Here is a 20,710-nt window from a genome sequence, read left to right on the forward strand (position 1 = left end):
GGGTAACGAAGAGTAGAATACTGTCGACGTATCGCAGTGCCATAAGTGTTCCGCGGATGAGAACCAAAGGCGTCCTACTGTGAAATGAAGTGGCACCTCCGAACTATCACTTCTGCTTGTCGGGCCGTACGGTTAGCGACACTGAGGATTGAATCCCGCCGCTCTCTGCGACGTCCACAAACACTTCTTCGCTGATCATAGGGGCTCAGTTGGAAGTGGGACTGATCTCTCAATACAACTCTAGTCCACTCAATAAGATTCCAATCCGAATATGCCCGACATCAATGCAAGCGGGTTTCTTGGTTATAGATTTCAATGGTAATCGGTGACGTGGGTTCAGTTCCCTTTCTGTAAGCCACCTATTAATGGTCCTTGTGGTCACTGAAACACTAGTTGCACGTCGTGTTGATGATAATGACGAGTGCGTGGCTCTGAATGCCTCTTTGACTTCTGCGTTCTGTTCAGGCTCTGTCGTCTCCCTAGGTCGACCGCTTGCTTCTTGACGCTGTGTTCGGCCACCCACTTCGGTCACCCATTTCTGACAACATCGTCGAGAAGCGACATCGCTGCTACTCAAATGTCGAGAGATTCTCCGATCACTCCAATCGGCTTCTTTCAGCCCAACTACACATTCTCCTTGAAATGCTGACATGTATGTGCACCTTCTGCCCTGGTATCGACATATCCCTGTTTACTATCCTTGACAGATGCGAGTTGAAATCGCGCTGCAGCGTTATGCACTCATCCATCAGCCACTAAAGTTCACAATTTTCAATTTATCGTCGATATCTGTATCAATAAAAATTTGTGACCAATTTGCAGAACGCGACCGCTACGGTCGCAGGTTCGAATCCTGCCTCGGGCATGGATATGTGTGATGTCCTTAGGTTAGTTAGGTTTAAGTAGTTCTAAGTTCTATGGGACTGATGACCTGAGATGTTAAGTCCCATAGTGCTCAAAGCCATTTGAACCATTTTTTGAATTTGCAGAACTCCTTTGAGATTCGTCGTTTTTTTTAGTGTATATAATAATAAGGTGATTTGGGAGGCTAAGGTAAAAGTCATTCGTGACATACGGACGTTGATGTTGTCTTATATCAGCAGAGAAATGTACCGGTGTCCCATCAAGTGTGTGCCATATTCCAAAACCGTGGGCCATGGGTGTAACATGAGCCCGGTTACATGAGAACAGACTATATAAATTTACTCTTCGAGTACACTTCTACTACGACAATATTTTATACCGAATTTAGTGGTGGCTAGTAACCACACATACGCAATTATCTCGCAAGCGGCTCGTTGTTAGTCGAACGACGAACTGTCACCCATCTCAATTTCCGCTATTAATTACGTTACATCGTGAATGTAAGAATTTCCCTGCAAGTGACATATTCGTGAGAGTGAATACTTAATTTTTTCTTTTGATATTTGATTTATTTATTTTTTATTGAGTGCCATTACTGAGGAAAGTGGAGCAGCAGTAAGACACTGGGCTCGCTCTAGGGAAGACGGTGCTTCAAAAAATTTCTCCTAGCCATACAGATTGATGTTTTTAGTGTATTTCCTAAGCCGTTTACAGCAAACACCGTCCTTTGACATGGCAATATGGGACCGGGCGTTATCGAGCAACGGGATGATTCCGTCCGACAGCATTCCCGGGCGTTTTGACTGTATGGCGTATCGCAAGTTCTGTAAAACGTCTTTATAGCGCCGCGTATTGACCATGGTTCAACGCTCGATGAACTCTACGAGCAGAGGCCCCTGTAGTCGAAGTCGCGCGATAATGCCCGCCACCACACTGACAGTCGAATGAAGGCCACGCTTCACTAATAGGCTGGAAAACGCTGAAACACCCCCCGTACATCCCATATCGTTCACCGTGTGATTTTCACATCGTTCACATCCTGAAGAAAGCCGTGCGTGAATGTTGCTTTCGGTCGGAACAGGAAGTGCGAGAGTGTGTGCGGTTGTGAATCCGTCAGCGGCCTACTGCTTTCTACGAAACAGGAATTGCTCGTCTCGTCCCCCAGTCTTAGAGTGTGTGGCGATTACTTTTTTGTGGAACCATTCCAAGGTCCCGCTAAGGCGGATGTTCGGTTTTCACTACAATTGTTGAGACTGACGCCTGGAGAGTAGGCACCCACAAGAACTTGGACGTCTCACAGAAGGCCGCCTAATGAGGCGTACACATTTTTAATCTTTTTCGTTTTATTTTATTTTTTAGTTTCCATATTGGCGTTTGGTCAGGACCAACCGGCACGGCGTGTACATAAACAGACCGACATCCTCCCTCAAAATAAATGCCGTTGGACGCTATGCACTTCTGCCAACGTCTGTATTTAGCTTCTGGAAGCACCGTTACTTTACTGTCTCGATACTTTTCAGTTCATACTATTACTCTTATCGGCATTTTGTAGCAGGTATCTAGTCGAACGATCCTAGTAATCATTACTTATAATTTTTATTTACCCAAAATTTTGGATACATGATTCATTCAACAGTTTCAGCAACGCGCGAGCATCAACATTCCAACAACTGAAAGAGTGGCGTGCTTGCGAGGGACCGAGTGAGCCCACGAAACATCTGAGACGCCTCGCCAACATTGGCAACGTTTAATTCGCATTCCGTTCACTTAGAATTCCATTGGTTTTCACAATTCGACTATACTGTCGTTTAGAACAGTTACTGAATCAGTATACATAATGGCGCCTACGGAAGAGAAACCTAACAGGATTTTCTTAATCTCGACAATAATGAAGCGAGTCGAAAAATCCCGAAGGAATACTACATTTAACAAACCACCCTACCAAAGCAGCAAGGTAAACTTACTTACGTATCAAGATAATAAGATAGCGAATAAAGTGTTACATATTTGTTACTACAAAAACATGACGACACGGATGGGACAGTGCTGTAAATAAAAAAAAAATCTTTCGTTTTCAGATAATAGAGTTTCAAAAATTACGCTATTTCAAAGAAAATTATATCTTAGCAATACGATCTGCCAGATAAAATCATTTTAAATACTTTTATAAATTTGGAACTGATTCCCCTGTTTTGTTTTAGAGTCTAGACTTCGACTTTTCAGCAGTGAGAGTGTGAAGATTACGTAAGAGTTGATTTACCGGGTGATCAAAAAGTCTATATAAATTTGAAATTTAATAAACCACGGAATAATGTAGATAGAGAGGTAAAAATTGACACACATGCTTGGAATGACATTGGGTTTTATTAGAACCAACCCGTATTTCTAGACGCGTGAAAGATCCCTTGCGCGCGACGTTTGGTGATGATCGTGTGCTCAGCCGCGACTTTCGTCATGCTTGGCCTCGCAGGTCCCCAGACCTCAGTCCGTGCAATTATTGGCTTTGTGGTTACCTGAAGTCGCAAGTGTATCGTGACCGACCGACATCTCTAGGGATGCTGAAAGACAACATCCGACGCCAATGCATCACCATAACTTCGGATATGCTTTACAGTGCTGTTTACAACATTATTCCTCGACTACAGCTAATTTTGAGGAATGATGGTGGACATATTGAGCATTTCCTGTAAAGAACATCATCTTTGCTTTATCTTACTTTGTAATGCTAATTATTGCTATTCTGATCAGATGAAGCGCCATCTGGCGGACATTTTTTGAACTTTTGTATTTTTTGGTTCTAATAAAACCCCATGTCATTCCATGTCTCTATCTACATTATTCCGTGATTTATTCAGTTTTCAAATTTATATTGACTTTTTGATCACCCGGTACTTACCTTTGGGTACATACAGCTGCTTTTCTCATATGTTCTGTAGCTTAAAATTTCAACTCCTAATTTTTATTTAAATTGTAATCTATACCGAAAATGAAACAACGTTTCATTTGCACTTGTGGTGCTCTATTTAAAAATTATTAAAATAGAATTTCTCTGTTATAGATACACTAGGTGAGATATTTATTTTTTCCAGTCTTCCACTAATCCATCTTCTCCTCCCCCCTCTCTCTGTCCATCTCCTCCTCACTCACCTCTCTGCCTCTCTAGTCCTCATCGTGCCTCTGTCTATCTCCTTTCTTTCCTTTGTCCACCTTCTCGTCACCCTTCTCTATGTCCATTTCATCCTCTCCTATCTCTATCCATATCCTCGCGGTCCCATCTCTGTCCATGTTATCACACTCACCTAAATAGGAGGCTGGTGGTATAACTTCCCAAATTGTAACGAACATGTTTACCAAATTCGATTGAGTTCCTTACCCGTGCTATGCTCGCATATGCACATGATAAATATATTTCACACATATTTAACGTATTTCACACGTTTTTATAAACGTATTTCACCTGTATATCTGACAAATTTTGCGCTGGATTTTATTTTCACGTAGATTAATCGTATTTCCTGGACTACGTGCTGTATAATGATATAATTTTGCAGGTACAACCACTGGTATATGTGCCTACTGTCTGGGAAGTGTGTTGTGAATGGAGTTAACAGTAAGGAAGTACTAAATTAGAACGTCACGCATGATGCGGAGGTTTCTCATGCATCTCAGTGTTTATAACGTCATATCTCCTGAAATATATGCCGCACAGTGATATAGTTTTCCAGGTGCATTCAGCAGGGTATGAGGATACCGTCAGCAAAAAATATTGGGAATAGAATTAACAGCAACGAAGTAATAAATTTTAATGTCGTGCATGATGTGGCAGTTTTTCATGCATTCAGTGTTTACATCGTCGTATCTGCTGAACTAAGTGTCGTATAAAGATGTAATTTTTCTGGTACATTCGGTGCTATGTGTAAGTACCGTCTGCAAAATGTGTCACGAATAACGAATACAGCCAGTAGTAAAGAACTGATAAATTTAAATGTCGTGCTACATGCGGCAGTTTTACTGCATGGATAGCGAAAATGTAGTAACCATTAAATTTTTCCTTTCATTTTGCCGATGGGTGCCAGGGAGAAAAAGTTTCGTAAACGTTTGAAGTTACGTGTAAGGTTTGTTGCAAGTATCCAACCCCTTTCAGTCTCAAATATTTATTAACTAAGGTATGGGTATTTCCGTGCCTTGTGCTACTACTTTTCCATCTCTACCCCACCCCTTTGACAGGTACGCTGTTCTTACCCCACAGCGATGATTTCCAGGCAGTAAATGATGTATATCAAGTTTGGCTGAAACTGGTATACAGGTTTAGGAGGAGATGTGGAACATACAAACACAATACGTATATCTATTTTTAAAAATAATTGTTTGGTTTTAAAAACAGCAACCGGGAGGTTGCAACCTATCTAGACAATTTCCTCAACTCTTGTCGTTCGATACAACGTCCGTTACTAGGGACCACACAAATTGCTATCGGCAGATTCAAATTAATGACTGTGTGACAATGACTTGAAAAGGGCGCACAACGAGTGCGATGGTGATTAATGTAGCCTCATCGACTTGATATTGGAAGCGAGTATTCAACCACTCCTGAAATATTCTCATTCGGCGTACAGTTTATCTAGAATTAGTAGTTCACACTTAGTAGAAACTCGATTTTGTTACTCACCCTCTTATTCCAGATGAAACACGTGTATCGAACATCTCGTTGTAATGTCCTCCGACTTGTAACAAAAACGTGTGCACTTTCACAGGAAGCACAAATCAGTAAGGGCAGAAGCCAGCGATGTGACGATTACACGTCGTTCCATACTTGCATATTGGCGTAATAATGCACAGTTACCAGCTTTTTCTAAGTATCAAGTAAGAAGTGCTCTTGTGCGATACGTTGTAATGGATAACAGCGGTTGACTTCACAATGGCCCCTAGCGGCTTGTACCCACAACGACATCACAGCTTAGCAGGCTGCCTAAGTGGAAGGCGCTAAGATAGAGCGTTCGACGCCACGGAGATGCCGGAAGATTTCCAAGACAACACAAGAACCAACCACATGCTCTACAAGGAGGTCTCGATTACGGGCAGACGTCACGGTACACCCGACAGGCCCTCTGGGTGCATTCTCTTCAAAGAAGAGCGGACCGATAGTAAAGGTGCCTGTGAATCCACACCACGCAGTCACACCTGACGAGTGCAATGGCTCTTCACGCTCAAAGCGCGGTTTAACAGGACCCAGGATTCGTCAGCTCTGTGTATTCATAAAATAATAATTAACGGGTTGGGTTGGGTTGTTTGGGGAAGGAGACCAGACAACAAGGTCATCGGTCTCATCGGATTAGGGAAGGACGGGGAAGGAAGTCGGCCGTGCCCTTTCAAAGGAAACATCCCGGCATTTGCCTGGAGCGATTTAGGCAAATCACGGAAAACCTAAATCAGGATGGCCGGACGCGGGATTGAACCGTCGCCCTCCCGAATGCGAGTCCAGTGTGCTAGCCACCACGCCACCTCGCTGGGTAATAATTAACGTTTAGATATTTTAAATACGTATGTTGCAAATACTCGGAAAGTACATTGTGGATAGTTTGTTTTCCAAAAATGGTGTTTCAGAAACCACCTTTATTTCACGTAGGTGGGTGTGGCGTGAAAGCTTCTTTAATTTATATTGTAACAAAAGGTCTCATTTTTCAAAATTTGTTAATGGTGGTGAGGCATTTTCAAAAATTTGAAATTAATGCAAATGTCAATTCATGAACGTCAATTACATTTCAACTTTTATAAGAAACACACATTACACATATCATCATTTCGGAGGTATTCCCTCTAAACGTAATATGTCTAATGTCGGTAAATGTTTCATACACTATTGGCGACAAATAACTGAAAAAAGGAACAATCGTAAATTACTGTAAACGTATCGCACTAGGGAGTCTGCATAAATATTTTTCTCGTTTTGTTAATTTGTTCTACACATTACGTCTCCATACACGAAATCTGTTCAAAAATTCCGGAACTTCGCTCACAAAATTTTTCTGCGCTTACCTTTTAGTTATTGTGCTTAGCATCCTTCCAAATACTCTCCTCCACAATTGATACACCGCTTCCAACGCCGTTTCCACTTCCAGAAGCAGTCTTGGTGCGCCTCTTGCTGAATCGCGCGAAGCGCCGTCTGCGAATGTTCTTTCATCTCGTCTATCGTTGCAAATCTTCGTCCTTTCAATGGGGATCTCAGCTCTGGAAATAAAAAAAAAAAAACTCAAACTCCAAAAGCTCTTCACAGATTGCGAGGCGAGGGTCTTTCTGGTCTTGACTCAGCCATGGGACGAACTTGGCGGCAACACTATGCATCCCAAGGTGCTATTTCAGTATTTCATGTCCTGATACAACTGAAATGTTACATTCTTCTGCAGTCTGTGGGACAGTGAGTCTTCGATTGGCAATCACAAATTCGTTGACGTTCCTGACATGAGCGTCATCGGTAGATGTCGAAGGACGTCGTGAACCAGGGTCATATTTAGCTTCCAACCGGCCATTTTTAAACCGTGTGAATCCTTCCTAACACCGAGCACGACTTAAGCGTCAGTCGGCGTTCTGCATCATTTGGTGTGTTTCTGTAAATGTTTTCTTGAGTTTCACGGAAAATTTAATGCAGACGCATTGCTCCTCTGACTCTGCAGTTTCGAATTTGCTAACTGTGAGACACAACGTTCTACGCAGTACAGCACTGAACAATAACTATTAGACATACAGCATTGAAACTTCCGGTAGTTACACATTAAACACAGGCGAGTGCAGGGGTGCCAACCTCATTTCGCTTGAACACACAATTGGAGCGAAATTACGAATGTTATGGATTTTTTTGAACAAACCTCATATTATAAAAATGTATGTATTCATGTATGTTCCACATCTTCTCCTAAACCAATGGACCGATTTCAACGAAACTTGGTACACATATCACTTAGTATATGGAGACAATCGCTTTGGGGATTATAATAACATACATCTCAAACGGGTGTGGTTCAGAGTGAAATAGTAGTGTAGTTAACTGTGTGCTAATACCAAGATGGTATTCATACGGTATTCGAGAATGAGAGCGTCTCTGCCACCCCTCACAGAAGGAAAATAAAGGTGTTTATCGCTTACTTCCTTTCAGGTGTTTAGGTAGAAAAACTGCCATGGCAGGCAAGGTGTTTTAATTTATTATTTCTTCGTTAATAACACTATTCGCAACATTTTTTACATACAGTATCCACATATGGCTCTAAGTGTACCTACAAAATAACATTATTGTACGACACATGGTTCAGGAGATATGACGTCATAAATACCCGAGATGCATGAAAAACTCCGTTTTCCTAAAACGGAGCCCAGTTACCCAGACTATATTCATCCAGTGTTTATATGAGAGCAGTTAGCCACTTCCAAAAAAATTTGAACACAATTTCAAACCTTTTCTCAATTACATGTGAGCCTTGGCGGCTGGCGCTGGAGTGTTCGACTTGCATCGCTGAAATCGATATTCTGCTGTCCTGCTATCACTGACTGCTCCCCCGGCGGGTTTCCGGGCGAACGTGTGACGAATGAGTCTCCAGTTGGCGTTCAACGAGCCACTTGTGTTGCAAACAGGCCCGCGTCCCTAACCGTGGTGCATGGGCCTCGCCGTGCTCGCCGTCCTTTTCTTTTGGCGTGCGCCGGATGTACGGTGCCGACCACTGGGCGCCTCGACGTGCAAAATTGTGGTGGGTTCGTCGTCTCACGCTGAACAGCTTCCTAGCTCGTAATGTGCAAGCTCCAAGTTAGGTATGACTTTTATTCTGTACTTAACTAAGAAGATTGTTGAAACTTATTGTGGCATGGGTAGCTGCCGGAGATGATTCTGAACTTGGCTATTTTAAGGAGGCTGATGTTCCTCATTCCGTTTTTGAACATCTGTGGAGTGTGTGTTTTAAGTGGTTTTCATGCAAATTTTAACTTGTTTTAGGACTTATTGTCAGCTTTGGGACTGGCTGCTCTTGTGTACGTGGCCGGCAGCCGTAGAGTTAATGGTTTAATCATTTGTCACGGCAGCATTTGGTATGTTCATTTAATGTTGAAAGTGCCTTAAGGCAACTGGAAGTGATCTCTAAGTTTACTGCTAATTTACTGGGAGACGGGTAAGAGCATTGCTCCTTAAGAATATGGGGGCCGTGCTTATTATACAGGGTGTTACAAAAAGGTACGGCCAAACTTTCAGGAAACATTCCTCACACACAAAGAAAGAAAATATGTTATGTGGACATGTGTCTGGAAACGCTTACTTTCCATATTAGAGCTCATTTTATTACTTCTCTTCAAATCACATTAATCATGGAATGGAAACACACAGAAACAGAACGTACCAGCGTGACTTCAAACACTTTGTTACAGGAAATTTTCAAAATGTCCTCCGTTAGCGAGGATACATGCATCCATCCTCCGTCGCATGGAATCCCTGATGCGGTGATGCAGTCCTGGAGAATGACGTATTATATCACAGCCGTCCACAATACGAGCGGGGAGAGTCTCTACATTTGGTACCGGGGTTGCGTAGACAAGAGCCTTCAAATGCCCCCATAAATGAAAGTCAAGAGGGTTGAGGTCAGGAGAGCGTGGAGGCCATGGAATTGGTCCGCCTCTACCAATCCATCGGTCACCGAATCTGTTGTTGAGAAGCGTACGAACACTTCGACTGAAATGTGCAGGAGCTCCATGGTGCATGAACCACATGTTGTGTGGTACTTGTAAAGGCACATGTTCTAGCAGCACAGGTATATCCCGTATAAAATCATGATAACGTGCTCCATTGAGCGTAGCGTAGGTGGAAGAACATGGGGCCCAATCAAGACATCACCAACAATGCCTGCCCAAACCAGCTCTCCCTGCACTATTACATGCAACGAAAGCAACAGTAATCCAGCCATTACCTAAACCTGAAGAAGTAGAACTTTTCATTAAAGAAAAATTAACCTCGCGCCACAAAACAAAGTAGGTCCATTTATAAGAACAAATTGAGCAGTTTTACCTACTCCCTTTACTTCGTTCTTTTTCCCCTTAGCAGAAGATGTCGAAGCACCAAGGGTGCCGTCCACATTTACAAGTGTTTTGTAGACAAGCAATATTCACTTATGGGTTAAGGCCAGTGGGTCATCCTCTTTGGAAGATTGTCGCATTGTGGGTGACTGTACTCTGTATAACCATTAAAAGCAGTCCTCAAAAAAAGGCCCTTTTAAGGGCCACAATACTACACATTGATCTTGCCAAAAGCCGAGAAGCGATTCTTCTTGGTGTTGTAGCTCTCTGGGGCACCCTGGGATGCTCTCTGGGTTCTCTGGGAGCTCAATAGATGGCAGCACAGTGAGTCACGTGACCAAGTGGCGCGTGACCTTGAGTGTGCGAGAGAGAGCGCATGGAGCACGGAAAATCTGTGTTGATGACGTGACTGCACAATTGCGTGCGGATTCTCGTCAGCCCATACATGTTGATTGTGAAAATTTACAATTTGATCACGTTGGAATGAAGCCTCATCCGTAAAGAGAACATTTGAACTGAAATGAGGATTGACACATTGTTGGATGAACCATTCGCAGAAGTGTACCCGTGTGGGACAATCAGCTGCTGATAGTGCCTGCATACGCTGTACATGGTACGTAAACAACTGGTTCTCCCGTAGCACTCTCCATACAGTGACGTGGTCAACGTTACCTTGTACAGCAACAACTTTTCTGACGCTGACATTAGGGTTATCGTCAACTGCAAGAAGAATTTCCTCGTCCATTGCAGGCGTTCTCGTCGTTCTAGGTCTTCCCCAGTCGCGATTCATAGGCTGGAATGTTCCGTGCTCCCTAAGACGCCGATCAATTGCTTCGAACGTCTTCCTGTCGGGACACCTTTGTTCTGGAAATCTGTCTCGATACAAACGTACCGCGCCACGGCTATTGCCCCGTGCTAATCCATACATCAAATGGGCATCTGCCAACTCCGCATTTGTAAATATTGCACTGACTGCAAGTCCACGTTCGTTATGAACACTAACCTGTTGATGCTACGTACTGATGTGCTTGATGCTAGTAGTGTAGAGCAATGAGTCGCATGTCACCACAAGCACCTAAGTCAACATTACCTTCCTTCAATTGGGCCAACTGGCGGTGAATCGAGGAAGTAGAGTACATACTGACGAAACTAAAATGAGCTCTAACATGGAAATTGTTTCCGGACACATGTCCACATAACATCTTTTCTTTATTTGTGTGTGAGGAATGTTTCCTGAAAGTTTGGCCGTACCTTTTTGTAACACCCTGTATATTCCTCTGTGGCTATGATTTGACCATGTTTTCATTGCAATTTATTTGTGCTGCAGGCCGTTTGTTAAGACTGCTCGTTCCCTGGCGTCGGCGCAGTTATGGATTCTTGTCAGGACCTTTCATTGTGGGGCCGGTCGGATTATATATAAATATATACCGCCTGTTATGTGACACTCTGCACAAGCCGTGGGGAGTGAACGATCGTATTGCCTGCCGGCCGTAGCGTTATTGTTTCCAAAAACTGCTATGGGTCTTAACGCTGTTCTCTAAAGTTACGTCCAATTTGGGAATCATTCTGAGTCATTACGTCCGGTAGTTAAGTGAAGCCACCTTGTTAATACTGGCGTTTCTGTAAGTCATTTTATTGGTTGAGTTATTACTAGCGCTTCTTATTTAACACTTATGCTTGTGTATCTTTAAAGAATGTGCGACTTGTTATTATTCCTGTATGCAAGTTTTGCGACCTTGGTTGGCCCACTTTGTATTTTTAGTATAAGCATGTTTCAATGTGGAACTTTATGTTGGCAGTTCAGTTTTATTAAGCTTTAAGAGCTCTTTGTTCTTTATGAAGTTGTGGTATTATGTGGCTGTGTAACTTTGGTTGGAAGTGTATAGTGTTATTAGTGTCTTGAGACATGGCTAAACAAGAACTATTGTTTGTGATTGGTTATTCACCGTGCCTACTATCAATGATTTTGGTTGCGGCCGCAAGAAATGTGATTCTTATTCGTGTTTATGTAATTCAATCAAAGTGAATATTGTATATTGCATCAATAAGAGCGCAAATGTCCGAATTGAAGTTTATAATAAAGTTTGTTTTGAGTCAAATTAAAATTGTAAAACAATCACAAGCTTGTCCATCACCAGTGATTCCGGGCTTCCTATTTCTTTTAAATAACTGTGGTGAGATTGTAATTTTGATTTTCTAAAGAATTGGGTAGTACCACGGTTCAAAATGCTTAACGTCAAATATGTAACACATTATCTCATATGTAAAGCAATCAGAAGTATGAAGGTGTCTTGTACAAGTCAGTTCGAGTCTTCAAAGAACCGGGGGCTTGCTGCTTACTTACTGTTAGGAAAGAAGCACTATGGGTTTAAAAACTACGTACATCCCATACTGATGGGAACGAAAAGGGGGCGAACTGAAGCATAATTCAAGAGCAATTTCAACGAAATTTGCTAGGCACATGATTTATTATCTGTATAAAAATACTGTAGAAGTACGTTTTCCCGCTACCACTAGGGGTGCGGGTGTGGATGAGAAGGGGTGATTTAAAAGTTTTCTAAAACGACCTGTTTGTGTTTATTTCCTGTATTTTGCTGCCTGGGAACACTTTGAAAAGTGCGATGTGCAATTTGTCTCTTATTAGTGCTTTCCAGCGTGTTAACCAACCAATATTTTTTTTAGTGTTTCGGGACATAAGATACAGTCACTTGGCTGAATACCACAATTAAATTTAATATGGTACTGCAGTGCCTGTGTTAGAAAGAAGTGCGGCACAATGTTTCTTCGGATATGGATGCATGCACTGCGGTGGCTTATTTACCCTGCCATTAGCAGGCCAAAGACTTTCAGTTAAAAATGTCTCCCCTGTGCGGGAATTACATGACGTGTACGAGTGCAGTTTGTAGATCATGGACAACGACATACGGAAGTTTGGGTCTGGCCGTGGGGTGTGCGTGGATAGCAGAAGCGGTTAAGACGATCACCTGCATAAAGCGGAAATTCTAGTTCTACCGACTGTCAGGCACGAATTTTCACTGTCGTCGTTCCATTCTACAGCTGAGCTTCGTCCGTATTAGCTACTGCGAGTACATTTCCTATAATTAAATTTAACATCCTCTCTGGAGCCGTGTCGTTAAAACAGCAGAGAATCGGACACACACACACACACACACACACACACACACACACACACACACACACACAAACACACACAAAAGGTTGTGCACCGTGAAGGAAGTATCCGAAAGTGACGAACATCGGAAGATGTGATCTACATCTACAGACGAACAAATGGCAGTTGCAGAAAACTTTGATGATTTGTTCAAGCTTCTCAAGTTGACCAGTTTAATAATGCGTTGGTCTACTCCTGGCCTTATGCAAGCAGTTACTCGTCTTGACATTGATTGACGTACTTGTTGGTTGCCTCCAGAGGGATGTCGTGCCAAATTCTGTCCAACTGGCGAGTCAAATTACCGAGCTGGTTGTAGGGCTCTGCTCATAATACTCCAGACGTTCTCAATTTGGGAGAGATCCGGAACATTGCCGGCCAGGTTAGGGTTTGGCATGCACTAATACAAGCAACAGAAATTTTCGGCGTGAGCAGGTCGACATTATCTTGCTGAAATATAATCCCGTGATGAATGCCACGAAGGGAAAGGAAACGGGGCATGGAATATCGTCGGCGTACCGCTGTGTCGTAAGCGTGCCGCGGATGACAACCGAAGAGGTCCTGCTGTGAGTAGAAATGGCATCGCAGACCATCACTCCGTGTTGTCGGGCTGTATGGCGGGTGACAGTCAGGATGGTATCCCAGCGTCTCGAGACATGTCTTGGCTGATCACCGGGACTATGTTCGAAGTGGAACTCATCACTGAAGACTACTCCAGTCAAGGAGATTCCACACTGAACCGCGAATGTCATGAAGTGGGACATGATATTAACAAATATGCTCCGTAAACACGTCTGTACTGTGTGTTTAAAGCTGTGTAACTACAATCCCACGACAGCAAGCTCTTGACGACAGTTGAAATAACACAAGTGTTGTATCATTACCTGAAACATGTGATCAAAAAGTCAGTATTAATTTGAAAACTTAATAAACCACTGAATAATGTAGATAGAGAGGTAAAAATTGACACACATGCTTGGAATGACATGGGGTTTTATTAGAACCAAAAAAACAAAAAACAAAGTTCACAAAATGTCCGACAGATGGTGCTGGGCAGCAAAACGTCAATGACTGCGCATGACAATCGTGTATAAAAGGAGCTGTAATGAGAGAGAGAGAATCAGATGCGGCAGCAGTCGCAGCATGTTGACGTTACCTGAAAAGGCGCTTTTAGTGAATCTGTATTATCAGAATGGGGAATGTGCTAGTTCAGCATTACGATCCTATCGCCATAGGAAGGGGATTCGAACGGATAAAGGTCCGTTGACAAATGCAGCTGTGGCGAGAATCATTTCGAAGTTCGAAGCCACGGGATGTTTAGAAGATAGACCCCGTAGTGGCCGACCGAGCACAAGGAGTAATGCTGCTGAGACAGTTCAGGAAGAAATGGAGACTGTAACGGGTTCGTCTATGCACGGGGAAGTCAGCGCTCGTGCAGTCGCACTTCGCACCGGCATTCCATACACTACTGTTTGGTTGGCACTTAGGCGTACCCTCCGATGATATCCGTACAAAATCCATCGGCATCATGAACTGTTACCTGGCGATTTAGTGAAGCGGAGGGCATTTCAAAAGATGGCGGAAGATGACGATTGGTTGAGTGACGTGTTGTGGACCGACGAAGCTCATTTCACGCTCCGAGGGTCTGTCAACGCCCACAACTGCAGAATTTGGGCTACCGAAATACCTAGAACTGTCGTGGAAACTCCATTGCACGACGAGAAAGTCACGGTATGGGATTTACCACCTCTACCGTTATCGGGCCTTTTTTCTTCGAGGAAATGCGCGATTCTTGTTTTGTAACTGCTACCGTGACGGGTGAGAGGTACGCCGATATGTTACAGAATCGCATCATCCCCAGCCTGGCTGATAAATACCTGCTGGAACGTACGATGTTTATGCAGGATGGCGATCCACCCCATATTGCTAGACGCGTGAAGGATCTCTTGCGCGCGTCGTTTGGTGATGATCGTGTGCTCAGCCGCCACTTTCGTCTTGCTTGGCCTCCCAGGCCTCCAGACCTCAGTCCGTGCAATTATTGGCTTTGTGGTTACCTGAAGTCGCAAGTGTATCGTGACCGACCGACATCTCTAGGGATGCTGAAAGACAACATCCGACGCCAATGCCTCACCATAACTTCGGATATGCTTTACAGTGCTGTTTACAACATTATTCCTCGACTACAGCTAATTTTGAGGAATGATGATGCATATTGAGCATTTCCTGTAAAGAACATCATCTTTGCTTTGTCTTACTTTGTTATTGCTATTCTGATCAGATGAAGCGCCATCTGGCGGACATTTTTTGAACTTTTGTATTTTTTTTGTTCTAATAAAACCCCATGTCATTCCAAACATGTGTGTCAATTTGTACCTCTCTATCTACATTATTCCGTGATTTATTCAGTTTTCAAATTTATACTGACTTTTTGATCACCCGGTATATAATGGATCTTGAGACATTTTTAACAAAGTCGTCAAATACAACGTAGTGCATCATCGTTGGCACACTACGTCGGAATCCTACAATGAGCTGAGATGAAGCCAAAGAGCAGATTTTTGAAACTGACTGCTAAATAGAATAAGGTTCTCAAATGCTAATGTTGTGTATTGTTTTCTCTGTAAAGAAAATTTTGTTACCATCTTAATATTGTCACCACAAAGTGACAGCATTGATTCGAATCCCCGGAAACTACTAATACATAAATGGGCTATTTGTTACAAATCCCTCACAACAACTTTTTTGTTAATTTGTAAAATAATAACCATGCATGGTCCCTTTGGGTGAGTGCATTTGCTATTTTACGCAGATTATAATTTCCCACGTAAAAAATAATCCAAATTCAAATGTGAGCAGATTTGCAAACAGCAATTGTACTGTTCGTGCTGTTCTCAAGTGTCCAGCTGGAGGCAGTCGCTTTTGTAATAAAATATTTCGACAGCGTAGTTTGCCGTTATCTTCAGGTGACACCTATAGAATGAGCGTCTTTGATACATCCCGCCTCATTTACACTCTTATCGTCCCCCACCACCCTTGCTTCACTGCCGGGCGCACGCTGCGAGAGTGGAGTGGTGGTGCGGTGAGGATGGAGGGGGAGGGGGCAGGCCGACCGCTGTGACCGAACTCTGGTCCCCCAGTACTTCTGTGGCCTGCAGTAAGGCATGTATAGGGGAGACTGTACAGACAATCGAAGAAAGATGCAAGAATCACAGAGGACACACCAAACTTAAGCAACCAACAAAAACTGCGGTTGCAGAACACTGCAGGGCTACAGGAGACTCCACGAACCATGAAGAAAGGGAAGTATTAAGACAGACTCCCTCGTTTTGGGGCTGTTTTCGAAAGGAGGCTATTGAAATACGATTGGCTGACGAGCTGATCAACAAGGACATTGGGTTCAGTTTCAGCAAATCAGGGAACCCAGCAGGCAGCTAGCTAAACTACGCTGTCGAAATATCGTGTTGCGCGAACGACTGCACCCGGCTGGACACCTGACAACAGTAGAAACAGTTAATTTGTCGGGAAAGCCTAAGACCACACAGCAATTATACTGTGCTTTCACAAACCTATCTCATAAATGTGCTCTGTTCTGATTGCTTCGGAACCTAATCAGGGGTGCACTGAGATCTGACAGCTGGTGTACATGTGTTCGGAGTTGATTTCCTTACGCGAGTTGCATGGGATGAACGCATCAGTGTACTGTGAGTGACTGAATGCATTTCTTGATGCATAATATGAGTACTAATTATTTAACAATGTTGGTGCTATATACTCGTAGGAATCAAGATCAGAGAATGATGTTTGTTTAAATTTCTTGCTCCTCCTTTTTTGCTTGTTGGAGTAAAGGTACAGGGCTGACTTTGAGATGGATAATAATTTTAATTTCACCCTTTTCATTTCAGAATCCTATATGTTGAGTTGATCACTTTTGAATAACACACATAAGTTTATTAAGTGGAACATAACGAAGTTAGCGCACCTCTTGATTACAATATCATTTACACTTCTTAAATTCAAGGCGATCATCCCGTTCTCTTACTCTAATTATCGTAATTATCCTAAAGTAGAACGACACATAAAGAGTTATAAGAAAAAGAAATTCCAGGCCAGGTTAATTGGAAAGAACTTAAGAAACGTAATTAATACACGAAAGAAATGGTATCCAGACTACTTCTACGAACGATTCTTGAGTGTTGCTCGTCTATTTGAATCCATTACCAGACTGGTTTAATAGAATAGAGTAGATCCAACGACGACTGACGCATTTCATCCCGGATTCGTATTGTTACCATAAGAGCGTTGCGAAGATTTCCTAACTGCAGAGGCAAACACTGCAAAACGGACGCCGTGCATTATGGAAAGCTTTACTGTCGGTATCACAAGAGCGTTTGTTCCAAGATGACTCATGCAACAAATTACTTCGTCCAATGTACATCTCAAAAAAGTGACAGCGACGGCAAAATCAAAAACGCTATCTCATGCGGATATTAACCCAAAGTCGTTTCTAAAACACACTCCACAAGCTACATAACGGTGTGTGGCAGAGAGTACTTCTGGTACCACTAACTGATGCCCCCTTTTCCTATTCCACGCCTGGGAAGAATAATTGACGGAAAGTCTCTGAATTAACTCTAATTTGTCGAATTTTATCGTCGCGGTCATCGAATTTTATCGTCGTGGTCAATTCGAGAGATGTATTTAGGAGGAAGTAATATGTTGTCCGGTTCTTGCTAGAAAGCGCTCATTCGAAATTTCAGCCCGCATCATTTGCGAATGGAACAAATAAAGAGGGGACGATAATGGTACCAGAACTACCCTCCGCCACACAGCATAAGCACGCTAACCCATAATAGATGTAAAGTAAGTGTATCACAGGGAGTCAAAAATAAAGGTATCTACCGAATTAATTTATTGTTCGTCTGTAGTCCTGTACGCAATGAAATCCCCACGCCACAATACCGAAGCACGCCGCTAGAGGAGCGAAAACAAGACGCTGAAGCCGATCGGCAATTCATCAACGGATAGTGCTGTCACACACACACACACACACACACACACACACACACACACACTTTTCTGTAAGAGCGCGACGGATCCTTGACGTTCGCTTCAGTGCGGATGCACTAGTATTGTCCGAACTCCTTACTTTGCGACTAGGGCGTTAATGGATGAGGAACGCTGCACTGCAGAGTGCAGTAAGTTGAGAATTTGTGTTGGACGGAAATCGTATCTGGACGGCCGAAGCAGTTCAGTCTGCTTTAAGCTGTGGCGCGGCACGGACTTGTTATCCCGGCCTTGGGCGCGTGTGGACGAAGAAGTGTTTACACCGTCGGTACTCGCGCGTGTTGTTGTCTGACTAGATCGCCATGGCACGCAATTTTAGAAAGTCTACGCTCCAATTTACGTTTGACAACGAATTTGCCAGACCCAAAGTTTTCAAAACAGAGCACTTTTTGAGGGAAGAAGTTCGTGTACATGCTACTGACCTTATTAGAATACACCTATCCATTGTAAGTAGTACAATGTACGTCAAGATGACCGATGAAGCTGCGTGTGAAAGTACTCTCGCCGCTCCTCAAAGGGGATTTAAATTTCGACACTCTGATGGCCAAATCAGCGATGGAACAGTGGCTCCTTCAGGCTTGGGTGTAAGGGTCATTCGGATCTTTGAATTGCCGTTTGAGGTACCAGAAGCGACGGTTATTGAGTCGCTGCGATCATATGGAACGATACTGAGTCATACACCTGAACACTGTGCGAGTTTTAGCACCTGTCCGGTGCTAAACGGCGTCCGACAGGTGCGGATCGTCCTTAACAAACACATCCCGTTTTATTTACATATTGAAGGATATCGAGCTATTGTGATTTACGATGGCCAGCCACGCACATGTTCTGGCTGTGGTGGAGGACATATCCGCTCGGAGTACACACAACGCCGCGTCATGCGACTGCCACATGGAAAAGCGTCACAACGAGAAGTTCTCACGCAAGTGACGAAGACGTACGGTCGTTGGCCCGCCGGGAGATGTTGCCGAGCTTGACAAGGACTTGTTGGTGCAAGAGTAGACCGAGTTAGGGGAGATCGGAGGTGACACGGAGAATGCCCCTAGATCCATGTCACGTGAGATGAGAGAGGAACCTTCCGCAACCTGACATTTAGCACCCGGCGTGGAAGTGGAAATCGAGACAGTGGCGGCAGCAGCGGACTAACAACCGCTCGACGAACACACTGAGGCGCCGCCTATGACGGCAGAGGGCAGGACGCGCAAATAACGATCGCCGAAGCGTCGCAAAAAGCGTCGCCACAGTTCGGGTGACACGTCCTCCCCTAGCCTGGGGGACACGGAAGTTATTCGAGCCGAAGAAATGTCTGACACGGATTCCTTCAGATGGTGACCTGATATGCTGCCTTTCGGACGGTCCCTCTTCCCTGACACCGACTGACCCGGTACTGCCGACGGAGGGGTCAGGACAATGTCTCAGCACCCCGTCGAAATGCAGCAGAGGGCATTTCTGGGATTGCTGACCACTACGACTGGGCACAACCAGTCGAAGAGATACAGAAATTGGCAACCCCAATTGATGAAAACTCGCTTACAGGATGAACAGCACGAAACGAAAACAACGGAGGGCAGCCAGTTGGCGGGCAACCCTCTGAGCCAGAATAGTGGACTTAAGCCGTTGGAGTTCAAAATGACATGACACGAGCATTACATCAACGAAGAAGCAATCATTTAAGGTGGGAACAGTCACCATTAACACCGCACATTCACTTGAAAAGATGCAGCTTTTTCGGCACTTGATTTACGCCACAGACGTGGTGCAGGAAACGTGCAATGCTGTCTTCCCATACGTGCGTGGTTACAAGACTAGCGCCGACTCCACACGGAGGACGTGGCACAGCGATATTAGTCCGGGAAGGGATTCCGATGTGTGACCTCGGTTACCTCCCTTCGGCTCGGGGTTTGGCGATGACCGTGAACGGCATTCGCATTGTCAATATCTACTCACCCTCCGGATATGACAATCGACGGGCGCGAGCGCGATTCTACTCGGAAGATATTGCGCCCCTATTCGTTGGGAGATATGGACACATCATCGTAGGAGGAGATTTTAACTGTGTTCTCACACTGAAGGATCAAACCCCTTATTTTAGTTCCTGCTACGCATTGCGTGCGATCTGCCGGGATGTGGCACTAATGGACACCTGGGAAAAGATCCATGGGCAACGAGAGCGCTACTCGTTTTTTACTAGCCACTCGGAGAGCATGCTGGATCGGATTTATGTTTCTGACGGATTAAGAGATCACGTGCTGGCTGCTGAACATTGGCCCACAGCTTTTGCGGATCATCTTGCATATTTATGCACGTTAACCCTCCCACGGCAGCAGGTCTCGCGGAGCCGTAGTTCGTGGAAACTTAATTCATCCTTGTTGGTGGATACTGAATGTCACCATCGGATCGATGGCACACATGCACTCGTCTTCTGCTGATGCACCGTACGGTTCTTTTGTGGTGGCTGCAATGTGCAAAGCCGGCGATACGGAGAGCTCTCATAACGTATGGCGAGAAAAAAGGGAAATGGCTCCGAGATACACTTGGTTATTACTACATGGTGCTCCGTGGCCTGTC

Source organism: Schistocerca serialis, chromosome 9 (assembly GCF_023864345.2).
Source record: "Schistocerca serialis cubense isolate TAMUIC-IGC-003099 chromosome 9, iqSchSeri2.2, whole genome shotgun sequence".
NCBI classification, from domain to species: Eukaryota; Metazoa; Arthropoda; class Insecta; order Orthoptera; family Acrididae; genus Schistocerca; species Schistocerca serialis.